Consider the following 23,844-nt stretch of genomic DNA (forward strand, 5'->3'; position numbering starts at 1 on the left):
TAAATTCAACTAAAATCTCTACCAGAACAGGTCTTTCACTTAAAATCCCCCTATCCCTTTCTCTTTGCCTGTACTGTGAGATCAAGCCCTGGTAGAGAAGACAGACTCTAACCTACAGTCAAAATGTCTTTTTGGCCTCATTCTACTCTATCACCTTTCCCTGCTTGAGTGATTTGGTCCCAGTATCTTGGTTTCTTTGCCAGGTTTCTCCAGCAAATTCCAGTCCCCTCTTGCATACTTTCTGTACTCCTATTTGCAGCCATCCCTATTGACAAACTCTCCTTTCTCCATTGTCACATTGGCGTTGTTCCTAGGATACGTTCTGCTACTTTATGAATACAATATTCTGTCTTGTTGTTGTTATTTTCCTCCATAAGGATCTGCAACCAAAATGTCTCTCTCACTCTCTCTATTTCTTGAACTTCCCTCTTGCTTTATCATCATCCCTTTCCACTTCGAATCATAGCCTTCTGCTTGGTCATGTACATGAGCTTTAACTGTGTAGTTCCAAAATATGCCTTCAATCAGGAAAACCTAAACCACCATGTTCTACAGGAAAACCTAAACCACCCTGTTCTAATGGAAGGATCAGCTTATCCCACTTAACTCTTACCCTCTTTACCTCCCAGATAAATTAATTATTATTTATTGTCCACAACTTCTCCTTGGGCTGCTAAAAGTGTGCCTGACCCTTATACAAGACTAAAGGGACTAAAAACATTCTCACTGCTTGCACCTTACCATCCATATCCATAAAAAATAATTTTCAGTTTCTCTGGTTTTGTATTATGTTCTATTTAGTCTCTTTCCACATATCCTTAGCTGCCATAATGGAAGCCTTTTTAATGTATACACCTAATACTTATTCATTCATCCATCCACAACCCCTTTTCCCATTTTTGCACATGGGTTCGGGGTGTCATTTCAACAGTGACAATCATCCAGAGCCAAGGTTTATACCACTGGATGGCTAGACCTGCCTTGGTAATTCTTCCACACCACACATTCACAAACAAACACACACACACACACACACACACACACACACACACACACACACACACACACACACACACACATACCTATTGCCAATCCATCTACTGCATGTCTTTGGAAAGTGGGAGGAAACCGTAGCACCGGAATGAAACCCATGCTAACACAGGGTGGACATAGAGACTCCGCACAGAAGGCACCTCAGCTGAGAATCAAAATGGGAAGTCTCTTGCTGTGAGGTGACAACACTCTCTGCTGTGCCACTGTGCCACCCAAATACTTCATCTTGTCATGTCCCCATAACTATGGGTATTGATGAACCAATTTGTACATGGCTACATAATTTACGGCTACAGTCTTTGTTTTATCTTTATTAATTTTATATCCTGAAAAGACTTGAAACTGTCTCAAAATATTCCACAGCAATGAGATGTCCTTTTCTGAATTTATCAGGTACAAAATAATATCAGCTGCAAAAAAACCCCAACTTTTCTCGATTAGCATATCGATTATATTGAGTCCCTTATTTCCTTTACCAATGGCTTTAAATATAAAGCAAATAATAAAGAGGAAAGAGGGCACTCCTGCCTGGTTCCTCTGTTCAAACACAACTTATCTGAAAGGAACCCTCCCACTTTAATGCTTGCCTCTGATCCTTCACATATCCTTGATTAACATTATTATTGTATCAGGGAATGCAAATGCTTCTAATGTCTTACTCATAGACTCCCAGTTTACTCCGGCAAATGGTTTCTCTGCATCAAAAGCAAACAAAAACAAAGATATTTTCTTGCATTCTCCTTCCCTCTGGATCACCATTGTTCTGTTAATGTTGTCAAATGTTTGTCTGCCCTCCACAAAACCACATTGATCCATATCTATCAATTTTGGCAACAACTTTGCTATTCTTCTAACTAGTACAGACATAAACACTTTTATAACTGTGGTTTAACATTGAAATGGATCTATATGAAGACAGGCCTGAAGGGTCTTTGCTACCTTCAGGTAACACAGCTTTCTTTCATGATGTTAGTGCTTCCCTTCTTTTTAAAATACTGCTAAACAAAATCTTCCAAATCTTTTTCACCTTCTCCCCACCTAATTTCCAGACTTCTACAGGAATACCATCTGTACTTGGAGAATTTCCCAAAAAATGATTTTATAAGCTGTTGGCTGCTAATTATAAAGAGAGTGAATGATCGTATGTGTGCTCTTACACTGACATCATTGGTGTGGAGAGGCCAAGAGAGGTCACATGACCATGTGCTTTATAATAAAGGAGGACGCGAGGGTTGTTCCCCTCTTCCATTTTTAACCAGATTGATTGCCTTCCCGTGTGTTTATTTTTCCTCTGTAATTGTATGTCTAACCTGACTTTCTTACCCTTAAGATGATACCGCCAACAACAGCACTGTTTTTATCTCATTGCCTCCTATTTTAACTGTTAAGTATTGAGCCTTGTTTACCTCTACCCTTGGCATAATTAAATCTTCCATAAAACTTTCCATCTGTACTCTGTCTTGATTTCCACATTTCCCTGCTTTATACAAATGTTCATAAAATTTCCAGAATATCTCTAAAAGCGGTATATATCTGCTTATTTTCTTATTGTAGGTTCTCTAAGTTTGGCAACAACCCTTTCAATGTTCTGTTGCCTAGGTCATTGTGCTGAAAGCATTTGTGCTCTGGATTTGTTATCAAAATAGTTGCCTAGCTGCAATTTGTCTAAATTCATGCATATTATCTAGATAGTTTCTTACTTTCTCTTTAGCACTGTGCATTTGCTCCTCCTGTAATTCTGTGAGATTCCCCTTACTTTACAATACTTTAATCTTTCACAGCCCCTCTAAATAATTTCTATTACTTCTTAACTATATCTCTTTCTCTTTTATTTCAACCATATTTTTAAACTCCATTTTCGTGTTATTCCAGTTACAAGCTATAACTTCTGAAGATATTTCTGTCTTCCCTAATAACTCTCAAATAATTTCTACTACTCGTTCATTAAATTCCTTTCTTCTTAACAGGTAGGTGGGGAAAGTGCCATTGTCTTATATTTACTTCATTATCCTGCATTTTTAGCTTCATTTCTATTGGTGCATGACCAGAAATAGTTTTTGAATCTGTGTCAAAGCTTTCAATTAAATGTGAAATAGAATTTCTATCTAGTCTAGCCCAGTTGTTGTACCTTGGGGAATAATATGTAAATTCTGTCTGAGTTTCTACTACTGAATTCACATCTTCCTTACCAAATATTTTCATAATTATTTTTAGAAATCTACCCACTTTTGTCATATTGTCCATTCTAGGTCTCCCTGATATATCATCACTATTGAAAATCAAATTCCAGTCCCCACCTATAAATAGCATTCCCTTATTAAAGCTGATAATTTCTCCCATTTTCTTAAGCTCCTTAATAACAGTTTTCAGTGGAATATAAATACACGCCATTGCAATCCTCTTCTCTTGCAATAGCATCTTTCTACTACAAATCTACCATTTTTGTCTTTTTTTCTCTCATTTATCACTATTGGAGCCCCTAGAGCAATTAATATAATTATTCCCCTTTTTCTCTGTCCCTGATATTCTACTGAATATCCATTCTGAAATCCTTGCTTTGTCAAATGTGCATGCTAATTTCGTTTCAAATGTGTCAATATAATTCAGTACTCTTTTTCCTTTTTATCTATACCTGTAAGGCCATTCATGTTCCAGGATAAAATGGACAGCATAGCCATTATGATTAAAAGCTACCTATTATACATGACAGTTTTTTGAATGTGTATTTGCAGCTTTTGTGTTACATGCATTTACTAATGTTTTTTAGGCTGATCTTTTGTATAGTTCTTCTCATCTCCATCTGAACATATGTCATATGTTTCAATACTTTGTGTTTTAATTTGGACAGTGCAGTGGTGCAGTAGTAGCATTGTCTCCTCACAGCAAGAAGTTCTCCAGTTCGATTCTCGGATGGACTGCCTTCTATGTGGAGTTTGCATGTCCTCCCTGCGTTCATGTGGGTTTTCTCTGGGTACACCAGTTTTCTCCCATGTTACAAAGACATCTGTCTGGAGTATTTCTCCCCGGGCCTCCAGTGAAAATTGGCTTTGTTCCAAGTTGGACTTTCCCAGTAAACAAATGTTAAATAAATAAATAAATAAATAAATAAATAAATAAATAAGGAAAACCCTCAAACAAAAAACTAAATACAAAACACCCATCTCCTGTTAACTTGGAATAAACACACAAATCTATGTACATCTTCAGAACATGAAGTTTAACTCTCCAGAAAGAAATGATTCTCCCAAATCGATGGCTGCACCTACAGACATTATCTAACCTAAACTTAAGGTTACCCATGCTAAATCTCATGCTACAGCCTATGTTACCACTTACAATGATTTCTGTTTTCTCTGTTCTTATCTCTCCTCTACAAGATAAGAAAAACAGCTTCTATGCTTTCAGAAAACATTAACTTTTAGCCATAAAAAAAGTGGACCGGCTATCTTTAATATTACTAAATTGTACACTGTTCTATTAACTGCATTAAAGTATTAAGGCTGCTATGGAGGTTATTACCACATATGTACTTCCCATAATTTCAGACTTAATTTTTTCACTGAACTGCTTGCCATTGTACCTTTGAATTCTGTATTTCCCTCAGCAAAGAATACTTAGAATTCTCAAGGTTAACTGATTGCATCTGTAGACAGCTTGTGTCCATAGAAATGTATTCATAAATGAGCATTTATAAATTTCACTTAGAAATGAATGCACAGCTGTCCTCAGATGCAGACATTTCAACTCCATTGAACAGTTTCCAATGGAAAACAAACAAGCTAATCCTTGCAGTTGTATGAAACGTATCATTTTCACAGCTTTCATCATTTTGTGTTATTTATAAAACCTACATGCTTACAAGAACACCTGTTTACAGATTAAGCCAGAGGCAATAATCTAGGCATGCACCCTTGTAAAATAAAAAGAGAAAAATATCCTAATTTTTTATATAATATAAGCAGTGCACTTTTACAGCCCACTCCCCACCCCAGCAGCCCAAGATCACAGCATTTGAGCATTAAACTTGCTTTTTCCAAGCCTTGTTTCTCTTGTTATACTGTAAAACCTACATTTCTTACAACTAAAAAGTATTTGTTTACTTTGATATCTTTAACACATATAACAGTAACTGAAAAGTCCCCCCAAATTTAAAATACCCCTGATTACATACTACAGAAAACTGTTTACTGTATATAACATGCAGTTTATATAATGAAATGTTTTATACAAATGCTAATAAGAACATAAAATGTTTTACTTACAGTTAGTTTCCCACTTTTAATGTCCTTCTAAACATTATTGATATAAAGTGGGGAATATACTTTACAGCCCAGAAACAAGTTTTACAAAGTCAACAAAAGTCCAGAATTTTCATCCACTTTTTCTTGCAAACTCATATTTAACAAATGTGATAAGATGCTCTATAGTCTTTCCTTTATTCACTCATTTCCAAGTTGCTGGACTTCTTCCTGTCCATCACCATCTCCCAACGCCAGTCCAGTCCAAGGTACTATTTATTCTTCTAGTCAACTCCTGTGCTTTTTCTCTCTCTCTCAAGAATTTTCCTTTGGAACATCGGAAAAGGCTTCACTGGCAAATTCTCTCTAGGAACTTTACCATCAGAAGAATGAGAAGCAGAGTCTCCTGCTTTCTGACTCACTTTTCATTGGAAAAACTTTTTTATTTTATCCTTAGCCTGTTCTGATCCAAAAAATTACTTTGATCCTCCAAGAAGAAACACTTTGAAGACAGTTGAATACAGAAGCTTGAATCTCTTACCTGCTTCTCAAAATTCCCCGGATGTTGGGATAAATTGGCATCTCATCTGCCTGGTGTACAGTGAATAATCATTTTCTACAAACATTGTCTCTAATTTTAAATACTTTAGCCTTCTGCCACAATTTTAGTAGGATCAACTCTTTCTGCTTTTATAATTACTTCTTTATTAATATAGGTCTTGGCTGCTTTCTCATGGGCAGATTTGAAGTATGCACTCAATGTGCCCTTTCAATTAGCAAATTTTTATTTATTTATTTTACATTTGTTTACTGGGATGGTCCAACTGGGACAGTGCCCATTTTTAGCAGAGGCCCAGGGAGAAAAGCTCCAGTCTAAGCTTACATAAACATTATCACAACAAGTAATAGAAATTCTAAACAAAATTGATAAAAAAATGAGTGTTAACACATTTGCAGGATAAAAATGTAAAAACAAAAATATATACATAGTATCAAATAGAACAATACTTTAAACAGTTGAATATAGACAAATATATGGTTGAATTTATATATGTGGAGGAACATAACATTGGTTAGGAAACTAAGCAGGGAGAATCACTTAGGCAAAGTAGTGCATAGTTAATGATACTTCAGTGGTGAGAGTTGCAGCTAGGAATGTAACTACTTATAGAGAAGTAGTGTTGTTAGAAGGGATATGTTAACAGAGTTAGTATGTACAGCCAAATTTTATAAGTAATAATTAATCTGGAGTGTTATATGTGCAAAGCCAGAATTCAAATAAGTGTCTTTTGAGAGATATTTTGAAATTATTAAGATTGCTTATGGATCTAATACTATGTGGAAGTGTATTCCAATTTTTAGCAACAAAGTTAGAGTAAAGGCAGTTGCCTGCTGTATTGGATACTTTGGTTACTTGGAGTAAGTTTTTGTTAGCTGATCAAAAAGTACAAATGTTATTGTAGGGTTGTAGCAGATTATTTAGGGAAGGTATGTTGTCAGGATTGTACATTATTTTGTGAACCATTATTAAGTGGTTATAGTTCATAATATGAGGCAGTTCAAACCAAAAAAAAATTTTTAGGCATTGACAGTGATGGGCTGAATGTGTGGAATCTGTTGCAAATTTGACAATCTTATTATAACATGATTGTTATTTACTTAGTTCTGAGTTTTTGAGGTTGATATTTATGGGGAATACATATAAGAGTGAGGAGAGAAGGTGGGTTCTAGCTATGGCTATTCTTGCAGCGTCTATTAAGAATTTTTTTGTTTCTATAAATTGTTCCCATTTTCTTATAAACTTTTTGATTGTGTTAGAAATGTGTATGTCAAATTTTTGTCTGTTGTCGATTATGATGCCTAATAGTTTTGTTTAAGAATCTGGGAAAATCCATTGTATTATTACTGGCAGTGATATAAAAGTTAGCTGGGAGGTTAGTAGGTTTAGATGGATGAAAAATCATAAGTTAAGTTTTATTATGGTTTAAAATGAGTTGTGAGTCTGCTAGCCATGTTTCAATATCAGAGAAGGCTTTTTGTGTGACTGTAAGAAGTTGGGTTTTTGTGGATGCTGCACATATGAGGGTTGAATCATCTGCATATTGTATGATAGATGCCTGAGAGGAGGCAGTATTAAAATCATTTATGAATATGCTGAAGAGGATGGGCCCTAGGATTGAACTCTGAGGGACTCGAAGTGTAACCGTAAGGAGTGAGATAGATCTTGCTTCCATTTCACAGCTTGCTATTGGCTAGATAGATAACTTTGAAACCAGTTAACAGCATCAGGGTTGATATTAAAATTTTTAAGAGTGGACAGTAACTTAGGATAGGAAACTGTTTCGGATGCTTTAGACATGTCCAAAAAGACTGAAGATACTATTTTGCCATCATTTCTAAATTTATTTATAGTGTTAGTGAAACTTAGAAGAGCTGTAGTAGTGCTATGATGTGGTTGTAATCCATGCTGTGACAATGAGAGGATATTACTGTTTAGAAGGTGTTTAAGAAGTTGAAAGTGGATACATCTTTCCAGAATTTTAGAAAGTGGTGAAAGTATGAGTCAGTAGTTTATTAGTTCTGTTGAATTACCTCCTTTGTGTAATGGTGTAATATATACAATTTTCAAATAGCTGGGACATACTGTTATAGAGCAGTTTATAAGTATTGACACAGGGAAGGCAATAACATCTGCTGTTAATTTCAGATATTCTGTTGGCATGTTATCTGCTGCCAGTGAAGTGGGTTTCAACTTCTTTAATAGTTTTGCAATAGTTTGCTTTGGGACTGTCTGAAATGAGAATGCCTCTACAAGATGTTGGCATCATGGGAGACTTGCTATTCTTAGTCAGCGCTACAATACTTTCAGTGAAGAATACATAAATTGTTCAGCAATTTTGTTTGTGTTATCAGATAGGTTGGTGGGGAGTGGTTTGGCGAAAATGAAGTAATTCTGAAGAACTTCTGCTGTGAAACACCAGTCCAGTTGCTTATTTGTTCTTTCATAGAATTAATAGAGTCTCTTCCTTCTAGTTTCTGTGTTACAGCAGAAAATATCAGGTTTTCTATGCACACTGTGTTCTAATTTAACTCTACAATTTTTAAACAGTTCTTCTTGAGAAATCTCATATTTGGCCATCTTTTTCTTCATGTCATCCTCCAATTTTTGCAGTTTTATTAGTTCAGCTGAATGGCTAGTTAAAATTTCTATATTTTTCCAGCATTTTTTGTTTGAATTGATGTATTCCTTCAATGTCTCATTTGCTTTAATCATCTCTGAGTGCATTTGATTTATTTTGTTCCTCTAAATTACTGGAAGATATCTCTTCAACCAAAGCTGAAGCCTGGACTGTTTTTTGTTGAACAGCTGCAGAATCCTTCCCGGACAGTGTTTTCTCTTCAACTTTTTGTTATGATTTTCTTTCAGTTTTTCCAAATTTCTTCTCTGCTAACATCCAGGCAGTATATTTACTAGCCAGCAACTGAATTTTGCCAAAAAAAAGAAATTCAATGGCACTTCTTTTTCTTAGTTTCTGTTTTAACACAGGCAGAGCTGAATGTATGTTGTTGTTGATTAATGTGCAGCCATTTTGGAAGTCCACTGATAGCAATAGTCTTGAGAGGAGAATGTAAGAAAACAGAGTAAGAAATGAAGACTGCAGCCGGGCACAAGCTTACTAGTCACACGGTCAGCAAAGATGTTTTTTAAAGCCTCACATCTGTTACTGCTGCTATTGCTATCAGCAGTAACAGCCTCACAGCTGTTACTACTGATAGCAATAGTCTTGACAGAGAATGTAAGAAAACAGAATAAGAAATGAAATTGCAGCCCGACTTAAGCTTACTAGACACATGGCCAGCAAAGTTGTTTTTAAAGCCTCACAGCTGTTACTGCTGATAGCAATAGTCTTGACAGAAGAGTGTTAGTAACCAGTCTGATGATATCAGACTTCAGGACAGTTAGTAAAATGCTTATTATTAGTAATAGTTTACTATTAATTATTAGTTAAAGATCAGAATGTGGAACCTCATAAATAAGCAGGAATGTTTACCAAAGTATTGGGACAAGAATATCCATACTGTGAGGATAACATAATGTGCTGAACATCATGATGGTAGAATATGGGAAACATAATGATTGCTGTGGCTTACAATCACTTTGTTGATTGCACTGACATTTGTGTGAAACTGCCTTTGGCAGAACGGAATGCCACAATGTTGAACCTTACAATAGCGAGCATTCACTGTTGTAAGGTTCGACACTGTGGTGCAGATCGCACTATAGTGGGGATTGGGAAATGTACCTTTTCTTTCACTGTAGTGCGATATTGGAGTTTATAAATATAAGTAGAGGGGGTGTGGGGGTGCCGCCACCCACATGGGAGGTGCAGGGGGGCTTGCCCCCCTGCAAAAGTGTTTGTTAATGTTGAGCGGAAGTGCAGCATTTCAGTAAAGTCAACATTCTTGAAATTTCGACTTTACTAAAATGCTCCCTTTGACATTTTTTGTGTTTGGTGTTGAGATTTCCAAACATGTAATTTGGACATCTTAACACTCGAACGGAGTAGATTTGAGTAAGTGATAGTAAACCGATTGCTGTCACATACATATAAGCATTGAACTGCTTCTCTTATTTATTTGTTAACTAGATAAGCTTACTAGGCATTAATGACTCTTTTCAGGAATAATCCTGGAAAACATGTCTTGTTACGTAACTTAGAGTTACACTGCATGCAATAAGATGCTAATTAATGTAGTTTGATGGAGTAAGAAGTATCCCCCCATTAAATACATTAGTTTTTTAAATAAAGATTAAAAGTATTTTATCAGGTAAAAATACAGGCACCATGCAAAAATTATTTGATGTGTTGACATCTGAAATTCCACTGCAGTACTTAGTGAAAAAAGAAAATGATTTTTTTATACTGCTGTGTAGCCTTGGACATGTTAATCTTCAAGAATGAAGACTTGTTGAAGTGCAGAAAAGCTGACCACAAAAATGCCTATTTTCAGCCTTTTTCCATTTAATATGCCAACATTTGTGAAGCTGGTATTTCTAAATATTTTTCTAACTGAATTCACCCATTAGAAACATGGTTACATAACATATGAATGCATTTCAGGTGGTTTAAGAAGAATTTACATTTGTGTGCAGTACAATTAAAAGAAATACAGAAGCTTTAAGGAACCTTAAAATGATTCAGCTTTCCAGTTAAAGACATACGGGTTTCTTCTAGCATGCCCATGGAATGCCTGCTAGCCCATGTCATTAAACAATACATATTTGCATCTGTTATACTCCCAGTATGCTTTGCAGCATACTACAGCTCAGCAAACTAAATACTGCTGGCCCAGCAATATAGTAAAGGTGGTATGTATGGGATAATATTAATAATACAGCTGCCATCATGAATTACTGAATAGGAGCAGTATGCGAAATAAAACATGACCATAATGCCACTAATCAAAATATTATCACATTTACAGAACAGCTGCATGAGTTTCCAGGTAGTCCACTGAGTGAGAGTAGGACATGTTATTCTAGTTCAGCATTGTTTTGGTATAACAAATGCTGCCTTGGGATCTGTATCATATTAGTTATTGATCATCAGTATTTAGTTCAGATACTAGATTACTTTATTGCTAGTTTCCTGTTCCTTAATAGCATTTTACATTTTTTGGTAAGACATAGGCATTGCTGATTTCATTTTAAATAATGCACCCATGTATTGATCTTTTTATTATTAATTGTTCTTCAGAAAGAATGAAAGGACCAAGACAGTAGAAGTTCAGTTGGCCTAATGTGTTAAAATGAGAAGTGTAAAGTTAATGATCTAAAATGGCCACTTTACATATAATATACCCAGAGCAGAAGGAGTAGGTCACCCTGCTTGTTTTAAAATGTGGATAACAAAATTAATTATTTTTAGGAGTGTAGGACTAATCATTCATAAAATTATATAAAGAACATAATTCAGCCATTTGCAGTGTTCGTTTGTAACTCGATCTGTTGCATTCTGTTGTTTTGCAGAAAGCACCATTGTGCACTGGAAGTTTTTCTTCTGATTCCTTAGTTTTGGTTAGTATACACTGCACATTCTAAAAAGTTGTTCTTGTTTGCTTTGTATTTAAATGTAGCCAAAATATTATTGTAAATATCTTGAAAATAAATAAACTTTTCACATTATGTACTATTAATCATGTAAGTTTGTTCATAAATGTGTGTTATAACCAACTTTAAAGTACATATTAAGTTATTATTTTCCATTAATTTAACTTTATGTTAAAATTACTTTACTGTTATGCTTTATCTTTTTTATTGGATATTTGTTTGTGTTTGCTGCATGGTCCAGATGGCAGATGGAAAGGATCTTGTACTAGTCCACCAACCCAGTTATAAAAGTAATAAATAAATATATAAATATAAAAGCTGAATTCTGAATATAAAACTCATTTGTTTAAATCAAAACTTGTTTGTGGCGCAGTCTATTTCTGGAATTGGATGCTGAGCTTTTATAGCTTAGGTGTTACCTTAGTCAACAGGTATTTTGACAAAATCATTGGTTAAAGCAGCAGGAATGAAATGATTGTTGCCACTTTGTGTCATGGCCAACCTATAACATACTGAAAAAGTCTACTGTGGTACACTGTTAAAAGAATAAGTAATGCCACTGGGCAGAAGTTGCCTTCTTCTGTACATTTTTTGTGTGTTTAAGGAAAGAAACTATTTCAGAGTCTTTGTTCCAGGGATCATACTAAAAAAAATTAATATATGCTTTTATAAAGTAAAAAACTATGGAGAGATCATTGTGCTTGAAGTAAATTATGTGACTAATAGCTGAAGTTATGAGGCTGAGAAACCACAAAATAATTATGTATATTACTACCTATAATAGTAAACAGATTTCACAACACATGCTTAGAATTGTATGTGTCATGATGTGGGTAGGCACTTCTGCTAGCTAATTTATTACTATAAATGTTAGCAGGCTGTATACACAGACAGAAAGTATAGCCAATATTCATATATTTAGTCATGACCATGAATGCAAATGTTGGAGCATTATTTGCCTCTCCTAACAAGAAAATGAAAGGAATGTGGATACTGCACTGTTTTTAATCATGTCATAGCTGGAAATAAAATAAATAGCAATAAAAAATATATGGAAATTAAGGACATTATAAAATGCAACAGTATTGAAGTTGCTGTGTTTAGGATTGACTAATTCTAAATACAGTGTTGTAACTAAACTGAAATTTGCACAGCAATGATGGACTATACAAAGACACACTACTGGATTTTTAAAAACATTTACCTGCTGCCAAACCTGCAAACTGCCTCTGATTTCATAGAACATCCCCAATGTTGCCTGACATTTTTTCCCCTCTGGTAAATTACTGGATACAGTCAGTCAATAAAGCAGGTCATTACATTTACATACTTTTTATTTTTCAAAAATGCATGGTAATGAAAAACCTGTTGTTCTATTAACTTTTTAAATTACTTATAATAGTATTAACAAAAATGTCTCTGATTTTGGACCTTTGTTGCTCCTATTATGTTTGGCTTTTCCAACAATTCTTGAGCAAAGGTGTTGAGAGGTATGCTTATTGTGCATGCCTTATAGGTATATGATTCTGATCCAAACTGACGCACTAACATTATTTTGAAGAATGAGAAAAAACACATCTGCAAAGGGGCTAAAACTGAACTTAACGAATAACAGAAACAAAAAAAACATTGTATACAAATTCTAAAACTTGTACACAAATATCTGAAAACTATTGCAACTTGATTGTTCTACTTGTACATGGATGTCTGTCATTATTAATGTAATGGGTCTTATTATTATGAAGGAATATGTGTGTTATAGAGGTATAGAGCAGATGTTATATGTTCAGGTTGTTAATCCACTGTGAACAATGATCACTAAAATTTTATTTACAAGCCCGTTCTTATGGGTCATTCTCTAGCCACAGCCTGAGTATATATTCTCAGCACTACAGAACACTCAGTAAAGCCGTCCCATTATAGAAATCCAAAGTAATGCTCACAAAAAAAAAATCTCGTCATCCAGATGTGTTTTCATTATTTGAGGTACTTGCCTAATTGCTCTTTGTTTCTGAATCAGTTCTGTAAACAACTCTGATGCCAGCAGTCCTTACCTAGTCCTACAAATAAAGTAAACAAATGTAATACCTGTATGTCTGGAGAATGATGATAACAACAGAAGCTGTCAGTTTGAAATAAAGGAAACATGATTCAGAGAAAATATCTGGATGATAAACTGATCTCCTGAGTTTGATATGTGAACACAGGCTTAGAAATGTCTGTCTGTAACTGTTGAATGGTGGTACAAAATACAAACTGTTGCAAGTACTAAGCATCATGAAGAAAATCAGAATTTAGCTTTGGTAGTAATAAACAGCTAACTTTCTTACAAGCAACACAATAGCTCAAAATAAGCAATGCTAACAGATCAGTATCTCACAGTTTACGGCCCGTCTCAGTACTTCCAATGCATTATGATACATTTGATCTTCATAAAGAGCAACACTATACAACTAGCTTAAATGAGCAATGAATCTGTACACATATGCACAATATATACACACAAAAGCAGCTTTAATTTATGTTCCATGAGATCTGTCACCCCTTAAAGTAAAATTGAATTATTCTTTATACAAAGAACACAAGGGCACAGCTGTGTATGCATCTTATATAATACCATATAATACCACCAGCTGAATCCGTGAAAGAAAAAACATTGGTTAAGCATAAAGCAAAAACATACAAAACTGATTACAAAAAAAAGTCACAGTGTTATGAATGTGACAGTGACGACAATTCTGTTTGATATTAAACAGCTACTGAAATATGGCAGGCACTTCTTGGTACTCTTAAACTACTGGAACTATTTGAAGAGCCTACAACAGGAAACATTTGAGAAATATTATTAAAGCATGCATCAGAACTTTTACATTCACTAGACAAAACAGAATTAATTGAACCAGGGGCACTGGATTATAAAGAATCAACAGCACTTGGTCTGTCATTGCAGACACTCAAACCTGAATTTCTACTTATTTCTCTAGCACTCAGTTCAGGTAGATCAAATAATGATACTGGAAGAGATTTGGCAGATATCAGCCTGGTAAGTCTCAGCTTAGTTTGACTCAGTCTGACTCAGTCTGCTACCTGGTACACTGCATTTAGGTTGACATTCTTCAGAAATTGCTGAAATATGTTGTCTGTGGGCCATGGTGGTGCAGCAGTAGCATTGTCGCCTCACAGCAAGAGGTTCTCCAGATCAATTCTCGGCTGGAGCGCCTTCTGTGTGGAGTCTGTATGTCCTCCCGGCGGTCAAGTGACGTTCGAAAGACATGCATGAATGGGCGTGCCTTCCTTGAAGGTTGGGCCTTGGGCTGGCACTTCGGCACCATAAAAATCTACTGCCAATCATTAGCGGACTGGAGTTCCACTGTGGCAACCCCTAACCGGGAAAAGCCGAAAGAAGAACAAACAACATGTTGCCTGTGGGCTAAGCTCCATAATGGTCTCCTGAACTTCATGCCTTGTGACTACCTATGAACTTAAGTGCTATGGCATTATCACTAGTTTGCATAACGGGTCTATATCATATGAGCGAATCACACAAATTGCGAATGCTCACAATATTGAAAGTACCGGACCTCGAACTTCCTATTGTGGGGGGCTGCACCCCCCCCCCCCGCTAACTATATAATCCAACTCCGAGATTGCACTAGAGTGAGGAAAGGGCAAATATCTCATTCTTCACTGTACCACGATCTCAGAAAAAGTACTTCAACGTCCAGTACGTTCAATATTATGAGCGTTCACGATTTGTGCAATTCGCTCATATGATATAGACCCTGCATAACTCCTGTAGCATTCCTCTTTTTCTGACCTTCTAACTGAAACAGATAGAAGTTTTACAAAATGAAGCTGATCATAAAACTTTTGCATATGAAGTTTTGCTGGTGTTATTCTTCATTTTAGTTTTGATTATAATATTGGTGTGGAGTTTTTATTTGTCTTTTAAGCATAAGTTGAAAAGGCCTTACTCTGGTAGCACTGTACGGAATAGCTTGATAGGCCATTATATCTTTATCTGGATCAGTTTGCTTTAATATTCTTTTCACAGTCTGAACTGCTCTCTTAGCCACATCATCTGTCTGCTGAAAGTGCGGACTTGATGTAGTATTAATGAAACAGTAATCTGTCACAAACTATTGTGACTCACTGGAAACAAACTACTTACCATTTTGTCTTATTAGTTCTACAAGTATACCATACCTCAAGAATATACTCTTGAATCAGGCTATGATTTGTTGGTGAGATGTACATGATAATGTTGTGTGAAAAATAATCAACAAAAACAAGGTTGTTTTTACCTCTCAACTCACACAAATCTCCAGCTATTATTTGCTAAGGACCATTTAGCAATGATGTTGGCTTTAATGGTTCATGTCCCTGTGATGGTTTGCACATAATACAGAATTGGCACTTTGGCACTAGATTAACTATGTTTTGATTAATACTTGGCCATTACATAGGCACTTGGCTCATTCTCTGCATTTAGTGAGCCCTTGATGACCTTTGCATATTTGTCATAAACACTTCTTTTCATTGATTTAGGGATAATACAATGTTTTCTAGAACAGCAAGCCATCATACTTGGAAAGCTGTGCTCAGACTATTATGCATGAGTTGTTTGGTTTGAGTCCAATGATTTGGCCATCCATGTCACGCATACTGGATAACTGGTTGTAACTCAGGATCTTACTGAGTGGCTTGTTTAACTTTTCTAGCCTTTTCGTAGTCATAACCCATGCTATCATTATGCATTGCACATAGGCAGTTTCATCATTTTCGGTTTGAGTGTTTGACAATGGCTGGTGATGTATAGGTTTTCTGGACAACATATCAGCAACAAGTTGTTTGCTAGGAATAAGTACAGCTTTAGAATTAAATTTTCTGTCTCATTAACAGTTTTTGGCACCTAGGTGGCAATTTGTCTAGATTATATGAGTCAATTAATGGAACTTGTGGTCTTTGACCATTCTGAAGCTGGAAATACTTGAACCCCAACAAGTATCTGTAGAATGTTTCACATGCTGATACAGTTATAAGAAATTATTTTTAGGTTTGTGAATGTCATTATTTTGCATTTTCAACATTCTGAAGCAAAAGGCTATGGGATGTAATGTTTGGTCATCATGTTGGAGCAGTATAGCATCTAGGCCATAGCTACTAGCATTTGAACTCATTATGGTATATTAGTGATACCATAGTATGTTAACACTGGAGCAGTGGAAAGCATTTCTTTTACTCTGACAAAAAATTGAGCTTGAGCATGGCCCCAGGGCCATGACACATCATTCTTTAACAAGTCTATTAAAGGGCAGAGGCCTTTGAAGAGTTCTAGAACAAACCTGCCCAAATAGTTGATCAGTGCTTAGGGATTGTATCCACTCTGTCACATAAGATGGATCACACAGTTTAGCTATTGCTCTGACTTTACTTGAATCTGACTTGATTCAACAGGCACATTTATGGTGCCCAGAGATACTGAATCTCCGTCTCACTAAAACATCATTTGCCTTTGTTGAGTTTGAGACCTGACTTTTGGAATATTTGCAGTATTTCCTCTAGCCTCAAATGATGTATTTGCCTATCTGGTTAAATGCCAAGATGTCATCTGTAACAATAATAACACTATTTAGACTCAAGCAAATCTTGATGTGATGAAAAATTTCTAGTGGGGAGATTATATCAAATGCTAGACTTTTGAAACAAAACCTTCCTGTCGAGGTAATGAATTTAGCTCTTTTGTCTAGAGGTATTTGCCAGAACTACTGGAAGCATCTAGTGTTGAAAACACTCTTACATTTACTAGATTGTGCGCTATGTCTTCTTAAGTAGGCAGCATGAACTTTTCACACAACATTATCATTCGGCTTTTACAAATTCTCACTTGACTCTTCATTTTAACTACTAAACTTTGGAAACAGAACTCAGTTCAGTAAAACTTTTGACAATCTCAACACCTTACAATCATTTCAGTTCTGTTTCTGCTTTGGACAGAAAAGGAAATGGTATCTTTCAGTGTGTAATTAAAGCATATGAAATAGCATCTGGCTTTAATATGATTTTCATCAGTGCATAGTTAAACACACCCAGTTTACCAAGCACATCTACACTGACTTTATTTGTTCTTGCAATGAAACCCATTTTGCATTTTAATAGCTCTGCTGAGTGGATTATTTATGGAGGGGTCATCCAGCACATAAACCAGATACTAAACTTGCCCCCCTTCCACTCAGACATGGCTAGAAATTTGCTAAGAAACTTCAGCTTGCTTGTAGGGCTATGAACTTTCTTTTTTTACTTCATGCAACAGCGGGCACTTCAAGAACTTATTGTAAGTAATATGTGATATCAAAGTAATATATGCCCTGGTGTCTATCTCAGAACTTGCAACTGTCCCATGTATTTGGCATTTTTATTTGCCAATCGACCTCTACATCTGCCACAACAGTAATTGAACCCAAGAAGAATACTTTGTGAACATAATTTTTCAGTTCCTCCACAACATTCTTAGCATTAACGTCTTTAATCTGTTTAGTCTTGCATGCAGCAGCAAAATGGCCTAGTTTTTTGCATTTCTTGCACTTTGTACAAAATACAGTGCACCATTTTGCCAAATCATCGAGGTGCTAAGTCTTTTAATAAAGTGTGAGTTCTTGGTATGTGGACTAGTTGTTATTTTACTTGGCTTGGTACCCTGGCTGGCCATTTTAAGCCTAGCCAATTTCCCTTTTTTATGCTCAAAATAACCTATTCCATATGGTTATAGATTGGCTTTACTCATCACAATTGTCATTTTTCATTGATCTTGAATATTCATTTGACTTGCCTAGTATTATGCCTTTAAAATTTTTCTTCATACATAGCATTTACTATATTTAAGTTAAAATTCTAAAAATAACAATAACATCAATCAGTGACCATAGAATACCACACTTCCTAACACTTTTGTCCTCAATTACTGTGGACTTCTTCAGAAAAATGGATAAATGATATAACAGCACTTAACTAGGATAGCACCTGACAAACATCAAATCATGTGACCTAAGTTGGAATAGAATATATAAATATACATTAATTTAAAAATATATATAAATGTATATACAACTTGGTCAAGAATGGTGAAATAATTTTTGATAGCCTGGGTTATCAGATATATTTTTTAAAAGGGCATTATTGACATTTTTATTTGACATGACATATAAATGTTTACATATCTATTTACTATGTTTTCATAGACATTCCTGCATAGGCTGCATCAGAAGAACAGTGTATAATGCCCATTGATAGAAATAGTGCTATCCAAATGTCATCATCTTATTCTTTTGGCTGTTCCCATTAAGGGTTGCCACAGTGGATCATCTGTTTCCATTTCTTCCTGTCCTCTGCATCTTGCTCTGTCACATCAGCCACCTGCATGTCCTCTCTCACCGCATCCATAAACCTTATCTTAGGCCTTCCTCTTTTCCTGTTACCTGGTAGCCTCATCCTTAGCATCTTTTCCCCAATATACCCAGCATCCCTCCTCAGCACATGTCCAAACCAACATAATCTTGCCTCTCTGGCTTTGTCTCCAAACCTTCCAACCTGGGCTGACCCTCTAATATACTTATTCCTGATCCTGTCCACCCACGTCACACCCAGTGCAAATCTTAACATCTTTAACTCTGCCACATCCAGCTCTAACTCCTGCCTTTTTGTCAATGCCTCTGTCTCCAATCCATATAACATAGCTGGTCTCACTACCCTCTTATAGACCTTCCCTTTCACTCTTACTGGTACTCGTCTGTCACAAATCACTCCTGACACTCTTCTCCACTGACTCCATCCTACCTGTATGCTCTTCTTCACCTCTCTTCCACACTCACCATTACACTGAACTATTGATCCCAAGTATTTAAACTCATCCACCTTTGCCAGCTCTACTCCCTGCATCCTCACCATTCCTCTATCCTCCCTCTCATTCACACACATACATTTTGTCTTAGCCCTGCTGACCTTCATTCCTCTTCTCTCTAGAGCATATCTCCATCTCTCCAGGGTCTCCTCCATCTGTTCCCTACTCTCACTACAGATCACAATGTCATCTACAAACATCATAGTCCATGGGGACTCCTGTCTGATTTCGTCTGTCAACCTGTCCATCACCACTGAAAATAAGAAAGGGCTCAGAACTGATCCTTGATATAATACCACCTCCACCTTAAACTCAGCCATCACTCCCACTGCAGACCTCACTGCTGCCACGCTACCCTCGTACATATCCTGTACCACTCTTACATACTTCTCTGACACTCCCAACTTCCTCATACAATACCACAACTCCTCTCTAGGCACCCTATCATATGCTTTCTCTAAGTCTACAAAAACACAATGCAACTCCTTCTGACCTTCTCTGTACTTCTCCATCAACACTCTCAGAGCAAACATCGCATCTGTAGTGCTCTTTCCCAGCATGAAACCATACTGCTGATCACTAATCATCACGTCCCTTCTTAACCTAGCTTCCACTACTCTTTCCCATAACTTCATGCTGTGACTGATCAATTTAATCCCTCTGTAGTTACTACAGCTGTGCACATCACCCTTATTCTTAAAAATTGGTACCAAAACACTTTTTCTCCATTCCTCAGGCATCTTCTCACTTTCCAATATTTCATTAAACAATCTGGTTAAAAACTCAGCTGCCATTTCACCTAAACACCTCCATGCTTTCACAGGTTTGTCATCTGGACCAACAGCCTTTCCATTCTTCAGCCTCTTCATAGCTATCCTTACTTTCTCCTTGCTAATCCATTGCACTTCATGATTCACTATCCGCACATCATCCAACTTTCTCTCTCTCTCATTTTCTTCATTCATCAACCCCTCAAAGTACTCTTTGCATCTGCTCAACACACTCTCCTCGCTTGTGAGTATGTTTCCCTCATTATCCTTTATCACCTTTACCTGCTGCACATCTTTCGTAGCTTGGTCCCTCTGCCTAGCCAATCGGTACAGGTCCTTTTCTCCCTCCTTAGTGTCCAACCTTTCATACAACTCTTCATATGCCTTATCCTTAGCCTTTGACACCTCTCTCTTTGCCATGCACCTCATCTCCTTATCTCTTGTATACTTTCTTCATCTCTTTGACAATCCCACTTCTTTGCCAACCTCTTTCTCTGTATACTCTCCTGTACTTCCTCATTCCAAATGTCTAACACAAAAATATAGCACTTAAAAAATACATCTGCTAGTTTTGCAAGCCCCACACTTAAACATTCCTTTTTGTTTGTCATTAGTGCTAACAGCAATAAAATAAAGTAAACATTTTAAATTAAATGTTCTTTTATAAATAAATGTAGGTTTCTCACCAACTATCCCTACTTCCTGTGTGATGCCCAAACCCATTCCTACTTTTAACTCAGGATCTTAGCTTAACTTCGCTCTCTAACTAGTGTCACTTTTTTGCTGAACTGTGCTGTGTTATTTTGTACTGTATATACCCATCTGCAATTTTTCTAAATCCCTTTGTATATGACTCGCTATATAATTATGTTAACTTTTTAATTTTCATTCATTTCATTTCATTTCTGGAGCTATTCTCCCTGGGTCTCCACTGAAAAAGGGCTTTGCTCAGTCAGACTAACTCAGTCAACAAATGCCAAAATAAAATAAATAAATAAACTATATGTAATAACTCATTATTTCCACTACGTATCTTCCAATTATCATTTATGTTATTTTTGATGGTAAATCATCTAGTGACATTTGCAAACACAAACTCTTTACCTTATTCAAGTCAGCACTTAACAAATTATACTTTTTTAATCCCAGAATGGATGGGAACTTCGTATTTCTTTCCTGCAGTACTTCTGACCCATTGTTCTGTAAGATTCAGAGAAAATAGAATGGTGGTACAGCACGAACATCGAAGCCGACTGGATAAAAAAAGAGACCTTTATTATAACAACATCCAAGTAAGCGCTTTTGCGTTAATACTAATGCTTCTTCAGACTTTACATTCCACAACAAATAATTCATTTAAATTCCCATACTCTATTTGAAAGAGCGATCAAAACATGTTATAACTTTAAAGAAACATTTCATAAAATCTTAAGTGTCTGTTAATAGCATTGGTTCTAAAAACATCTAAAAAAGCCTAAATAACCTCATGTTAAATGCTATACATAATACAAAAAGATAAAACGATACTCATAAACATATATTTATGACATATATATAAAAAAATGCATATGCAAAAAAAAATATATATATATATATATATATGGGTTCCTATGAGTTAAACGACACGTCGTTCCATCGACAGCCGGCAGATGGACTTCAAGTAATCGAAACGTGAAAGGAACGAAACCTGAAACCAACGAACGTGAGTTAACCGAACGTCAAAGGAACGAAAACCGAAATCAACGAAAGTCAGTCAACCGACACCGACGCGGAGGTAAGCGAAATGTGTAAGGGATGTGTATGTATGTAGTAGTGACGGACGTTCGGGTGAGAGTAAGGTAAGTGTGCGATGTACACGGTCTGTGGGGATGGGGTGGGTTAAGTGAGTTAGGGTTAGGGCTCGGGTCGGGTAAGTGTGTAGTAGTGCTATCTTGTGGGTTAGGGGTGGGTTAAGTGAGTTAGGGTTAGGGCTCGGGTTAGGGGTGGGTTAAGTGAGTTAGGGTTAGGGCTCGGGTCGGGTAAGTGTGTAGTAGTGACATCTTGTGGGTTAGGGGTGGGTTAAGTGAGTTAGGGTTAGGGCTCGGGTTAGGTGAGTGTGCGAGAGTGACGGACCTTAGGGTTAGGGTTTGGGTCAGGGTTGTCGATAGGTGTGCATGTCAGGTTTAGTGTTGCTTTAGTAGGAGTTTGGTTTGCTTGTGTTGTGTGTGTGTGTGGTGTTTGGAGTGGGGATCCGTTTTGCTTTTTAATTATTGTTGTTGTGGTGTGGAGTGTTTGAGGTGTATATCGTAGGTAGCAGCGCGAGTATGTATGTAGTTGTGTATGTGTTTTTGTGGTAGTGATTGTACTTGCAGGTATGTGTTGTTTGGTGCTAGTATGTAGTTTAGACTTGTCGGTTGAGTGAGTTTCGTTTATGTTGGTTTTCGTTGTTTTGCCGTGTCGGTTAATTGAAGTCCATCTGCCGGCTGTCGATGGAACGACGTGTCGTTTATCTGATATGAACCCATATATATATATATATATATATATATATATATATATACATGAAAAATAAAAATATAAATATATACATATCAACATATAAACATTTATACATAAATATATGAATATCTAAACATATATACATATAAAAAATATTGTATGACACATATAAATAAGTATTTTGAGACTAAATCAGTGTTTTAAGGGTTGGTCCTTTAAAAAAGGTTTCAAAGAAACCTTCTCATTCAGACCATGTCCCTTATCCACTTGCAATTTAGTTATCCATTTCCCTTCCTGTTTCTCTGTATAATTCCTAACATCACCTAGCCTGACCGTGGAGTATATGAGTTGAAGTACAAGGAACCTAAAAGTATGTGTACTGTCGTTACATAGTACATGTTTAGCTAATGCGTTGGTGTCATCTTCCCTATTAATGGCATATGTGTGTTCCCTGACTCTTTCTCTCTAAGGGTTCTATTTGTTTTCCCTACATAAAAACAGTTACACTTCTGACACATAGCTAAATAGACTAAGTTTCTCGATTTACAATCTATGTTTATAAATATATGTTTATGAGTATCTTTTTATCTTTTGTATTATGTATAGCATTTAACATGAGGTTATTTAGGCTTTTTTAGATGTTTTTAGAACCAATGCTATTAATAGACACTTCAGAGTTTATGAAATGTTTCTTTAAAGTTATAACATGTTTTGATTGGCTCTTTTAAATAGAGCATGGGTATTTAAATGAATTATTTGTTGTGGAATGTAAAATCTGAAGAAGTGTTAGTATTAAAGTGAAAGTGCTTGCTTGGATATTGTTATAATAAAGGTTTCTTTTTTTATCCAGTCGGCTTCGTTGGTCATGTTGTATTACCATTCTATTTTCTCTGAATCCTACGTTGTTTGTTTGGGAGGTACTTTACCCTTCGTGTTTCTCTTTTTGTGACCCATTGTTCTGTAACTCTGATATTTTGTAAGCATGTATTAGAAAACAAATCTGCAATACATTTAAGTTCAACTTTAAAATTCTTAATCATCAGTGATCAGTTGTTATGTTTGATCATCTGCCACCTGTCTATATTATTTTTCATATGTAGGAGTGAATGTCACTGATAGGAATTATTTGATGATAAATGTTAACAACTTCAGCTCTAGTTATGTGATGGTAGCACCTGATAGTGATTATTTGCTTTTAAGTGGCAAAAGTGGTTCTCCCATTTAGGCATGACTACTGCTTTGAGGTCTGATATATCATCATGTCTGCTGCTATATATTGCCTTGATCATGTTTTGA

This window comes from Protopterus annectens, chromosome 14.part0 (assembly GCF_019279795.1).
Source record: "Protopterus annectens isolate FY-2018-M chromosome 14.part0, PAN1.0, whole genome shotgun sequence".
NCBI classification, from domain to species: Eukaryota; Metazoa; Chordata; order Ceratodontiformes; family Protopteridae; genus Protopterus; species Protopterus annectens.